The sequence below is a fragment of the Sinocyclocheilus grahami genome, unplaced genomic scaffold, assembly GCF_001515645.1.
Source record: "Sinocyclocheilus grahami isolate Dianchi unplaced genomic scaffold, SAMN03320097.WGS_v1.1 scaffold464.1, whole genome shotgun sequence".
NCBI classification, from domain to species: domain Eukaryota; kingdom Metazoa; phylum Chordata; class Actinopteri; order Cypriniformes; family Cyprinidae; genus Sinocyclocheilus; species Sinocyclocheilus grahami.
In genome coordinates this window covers 432,492-437,494 of record NW_015505643.1, presented here as the reverse complement: position 1 = coordinate 437,494, position 5,003 = coordinate 432,492, and the positions used below count along the sequence as shown (strand labels likewise).

Sequence of the window (5,003 nt, the reverse complement as noted above, 5' to 3'; positions counted from 1 at the left end):
AATAGTAACAAATGAAGTAAACGTAAAGTATTGACTGCACATATCACTAGTGCTAATAAACTAAATAGAGTGGTGATCTTGAAATTCATTTTTGGACAAACTCATTAGAGACCAAATGACATTGCAAGTTACAAGTAAAAAAAGCAAAGATGAGGAACTACTCGCTCACCAAACAGTTCTTAAAACACCTGTAGAAACCAGAGTGAGAGACAAGCAGTGAGTGCTTCACTCAGTAAATATACATTATAACTGCATTATACAGTGAGTTATCTAATGATACTGAAGGAAGCACGTGAATTTCAATACATTAATTATTCAAACGTACGCCCTTAGACCCTACGAAATATACGATAACAAATGATTTAAATATAGCATCCATATTTGTATGTTACTTGCAGTTATTTGACTCGTATCTGGTTGTTGACATAAGCAATAGCATACCTTTAGCTGTAGTGACGGCGCATGTTACACGAAGAGATGCGTTGTGGGTAATGTAGTTTACCTTCAAGAAAGAAAACACTTCTTTGTTCACTTCTCTAAATATAATATAATATAATATCAGTTACGTATTAATATATAAATCTATATAATACAATGTGGGTTTATGTAAGATATCATTGTACATTTAAATTATATTGAATAAATATTTCAATAATTGAAACGTCGAACGTTTTGTTGTGATGTTTAAATAAATGTGCTAAATTTAATTAAGGTGTCTTCATTAAAAATATTTTATTTTAATTATTTTATTTTTTAAGAGTGTTGGATGGCACTATGGTGGTTTGGGGACCGGGGATTGGTCCCCCCCCTCCTCCGTTTTGCTGCCTATTCAATGACCAGCAGAGGGAGCAAATGCTCTAAGATAGAAGCACGTGCGACCTGACCCAGCGTGCTTTCATTATGCATGAACCTGTCCTGGAGTACCCCCTGCCCTGCATTTTTTGTATGTCTCCTTCAGCTATCACACCTGATTCAACTCATCAGCGGAGACTGCAAGACCTGAAGTGGGTGTGTCAGATATGGGAGACATACAAAACGTGCAGTGCTGGCACTTCATGGAGAGATCTGAGAACACCTGGTAATGGATATGTAGGAGAGCATATAGTAAGAAGCATATAATCCCCTTATAAGTCTCATTTACAGGACAAAATGACTAATAGAGGTGTATACTTTTACAGATTAATCTTGCATTTAATAAAAAATGTATACTGTGTAGTAATGTGACTTAAAAGACACAGGAAATAAAGAACGTGACCCCAGAGCCCCGTAATACCTTTCACAAATTGTATGCGAGTATGCCGACGGAAAGCCACTAGTGATGGGAAGTCCGGTTCTTTTCCGCGAAACGGTTCTTTCGAACAGTTCGTTTCAATTAACCGGTTAAAAAAACGGTTCATCGGTTCTTTTACGCCCTAATAATGACGTCATTCGCGATGACTTAGGCCCAATCCCAATTCTATTTTATACCCCTTCCCCTCCCCCTTGTCCTTTGAAACAGAGTGTCAAGGGGTAGGGGTGAAAATATTCCCAGAAGAATTGGGACACCACTACTATACGTCACACGTCGTCTAGCTCCTACAATACACACACCTATACTGGTGTGCTTGTGTGCATTAGAGCCTTTAATTACCGTTCTATATTAATGCGCTGCTTACTGACACACACACACACACACACACACACACACACATATATCGGAGATCACGCAGCTCAAACATCCAGGAGAAAAGAAACTTGTCAACGCTGCCCCACGACTTTTATTAATAACGGGTTAAATACTGAATCGCTACATTATATTTTCCAGCAACGAGGATAAAATCGCTGTTTTTTTAAGTAAACTCTCTCTAAAAAGAGAAACGCACAGACACGCATACACACAACTTTCATCTCTCTCTCTCTCGAATTGGCAATATTTGAGAAAAGGGTTTAGCGATTTCTAATTATTAGGGGGACTAGCCCCCTTCAATGTCTATGGTGGTTATCGCCCTGATCAGACATGAAAACATGTTGTGGCACTATCGTGCAGTCTGTAATGATAAGATGCTAGTTAGCAAATATTAGTGATTTTTTGCAAACATTTCTTGGAGTAACATGACTGTAAATATGAACTCACGATTGAATGTAACATAAAACAAATGATTATTTTTCGTTAAAATCTTTATTAATGCCAAAAATGCTTACATTTATGTGTCTTTTTGTTCGCTCGGACAGCCATGTTGCCGCTGAAGCCGGTTTACGCTGAGATAATTCATACCCCTTCGTTTGAAGTGTGGTCCCGAAAAATCTTCGTTTGAAGGACTGTCTGGCCCTTCCCCTTACCCCTACCCCTCCAACCAAAAGAGAATTGAGACACCCGTACCCCTTCACATGAACGCGCGAAACGGAGGGGTATGGAAAAGGGGAGGGCTAAGGGGTAGAATTGGTATTGGGCCTTAATAGGCTTGTTTGAGATGAGCAAAATCTGCGCAGAACCGATCACCGGTGATCACCCAGAGATGCATGCCGGTTAGAAAAGTGTCCGAGTTATGTCCGACTTGTTCTGATGTCATGCCGATGTGTGCAAAAAACTCTCGGGCGAGGCGGCTGTGTCGGATTGTGCAGTCCAGCGCAGTTGCTCGATCTCCACCGACTGCGCTGATCAAAAGCATGGGAAACGACTGACTGCAACACAGCTTAATGCTCCTTATTTAGACAACTGTGATGCTGCGTTCTCTTCTAAAATGTTTTATTTCTTTATCTGGTTTCATGTGATTTATGTATTTAAATTATGCATGAATATTCCCAAACACTATGACAGTGCGATCTCTGTGTGAGATATGTGATTGTTGTCATATTTCTATAAAAATCTAAAATACTATTAAGTATTAAAGTCAAAATGAATGATAAATACGCCTTTTGTATGGAATTAAATAGCAAGCACTTTGAGTGTCTTGTTCATCATATTTATTTTTATATAAAGGCAAAAGAACTGAAATTATATCATGTTTATTAGCAACACAGCAGGTGAGTGTGAATAACGCATATCTGTCTTTGATCTCGTAGGTATCTGCTCCACTTCGAGAGGTCAGAACTGTCCATCTTGACTGCGCTTATTTCACTCCTCCACTCACTGCAGCCGCCTACATTTCAGGCGAGGCGAGGCACATCTCAAACAAGCCTCTTAGCACAGAATCAGTTGTCCAAAAGAACCAGTTCGGTTCAGACGTGCTGTGTCAGTCATCGTAGGCAATCATGTACTGTTCGGTAGCTTCACGTTGAATCACGCATGCGCAGTATCATCAGCTCATCGGTTCTCAAATCGGACGTGTCCGAAAGGAACAGTTCTCAGTTCAGTGTACCGGTGATCCGAAAACCGATGCAACCGGTTCTTGACTCGAGAACGAGAACCGCTCTAACCTGCATGCTGCAAGCAAGTTCAGCAATCATCAGCTGCTCTATGTTGTGTTCGTGGATGAGCCGAGGCAGTACTGTTCACAAAGCGTAGCAGGTACGTAACTGAACTTTATTGAACACTCGCACAGTACTAAACCCTCTGCTTAGGGGCGTGGCTCCTCAATAGCGATCTCACTAATCAGATATCACTACATCTCCCCTTCCACAAACAATGAACTTTGTGAACCCAAGAATGTTACTATTGTGGCATAATAAACATACTGTAACAATTTTTAACCAATTCTAAGCATATACATGCTATGCTTCTCTAATGTACAGGAAAATTATTGCTTGAATAACATCCTTTATCACAACAATTTTTCTTTCACATTATCATACATTTCACACAGTTTTTTTTCCACATTAACATTGTGTTCTCCTTTTTTTTCTTTTTCTTTCTAAGAATCAGAATCAGAATCAGAATGAGCTTTATTGCCAGGTATGTTTACACATACGAGGAATTTGTTTTCGTGACAGAAGCTTCCACAGTGCAATAGAATGACAGTGACAGAACAAAAACACAGATAATAGAAGAAAAAAATAGAACAAGTAAATAGGGAATAACAATATACAAATTGACAATTATATGTACAGGTATATTATGTGCAAGTTCGAAATGTAAACTATGTGTGTTAGATAAATAAGTGTATAAGTGTATAAATAGTGTTGTGTGTATAAGTGTATAAATAGTGTTGTGAGTTCCACAATTATTGTCAAGTGTTCATAAGATGGATTGTCTGAGGGAAGAAACTGATTATACGGGTGCTGGATGTGTATTTTCCCAGCCTCACTATCTGCTGCCTGTCTTTCAGGAAGCTGTTGATCCACTGACAGATGGAGGTGGGCACGGAGAGCTGAGTTAGTTTGAGCAGGAGGAGGTTTGGGATGATAGTGTTAAAGGCCGAGCTGAAGTCCACGAACAGGATCCTCACATAAGTCCCTGGTCTGTCTAGATGTCGCAGAACATAATGCAGTCCCATGTTGACTGCATCGTCCACAGACCTGTTTGCTCTGTAGGCAAACTGAAGAGGATCCAGCAAGGGTCCGGTGATGTCCTTCAGGTGGGCCAGCACCAGTTTTTCAAAAGACTTCATGACCACAGACGTTCCAGTGATCTGTTGAAGATCTGCGTGAAGATGGGGGCCAGCTGATCAGCACAGGATTTCACACAGACTGGTGTAACACAATCTGGGCCTGGTGCTTTTTTCCTTTTCTGCTTCCGGAAGACCTGGCGCACCTCTTCTTCGCTGATCTGAATTACAGGTGTGGGGGAGAGGGGGGTTGCTGGAGGTGTGAATGGTTGTGTGGAGAGGCGTTCAGGGCGGTGTGGAGTGTTTTTTCAAACCTGCAGTAGAACTCATTCAGATCGTCTGCCAGTTGTTGATTCTCCACAGTGCTGGGGGATGGTGTCTTGTAGTTGGTGATTTCTTTCAGACTTTTCCACACTGATGCTGAGTCACTGGAAGAGAATTTAATCCTTATTTTTTCAGAAAAAAATCCTCTTTGCCACTCATCTCCTTTTCCAGTGTGTATTTAGCCTGTTTATACAAGACATTTTCCCCCTTCCTGTA

At 40.6% G+C, this 5,003-nt stretch overlaps 2 protein-coding genes across 2 annotated transcripts in view; both read right to left on the bottom strand.

The window, feature by feature from the left end:
* Nucleotides 1–220, bottom strand: part of LOC107553074 (protein TSSC4-like) — a 2,264-nt gene extending 2,044 nt beyond the window's left edge. Inside the window, exon 1 of the mRNA XM_016235163.1 lies at nt 170–220. The gene's annotated coding sequence lies outside the window, so the exon portion shown is untranslated. The remainder of the gene's footprint in view (nt 1–169) is intronic.
* The window catches only part of LOC107553076 (protein TSSC4-like), a 5,284-nt gene extending 4,812 nt beyond the window's left edge, over nt 1–472 (bottom strand). Inside the window, exon 1 of the mRNA XM_016235165.1 lies at nt 442–472. The gene's annotated coding sequence lies outside the window, so the exon portion shown is untranslated. The remainder of the gene's footprint in view (nt 1–441) is intronic.
* Nucleotides 473–5,003: the final 4,531 nt, after the last annotated feature.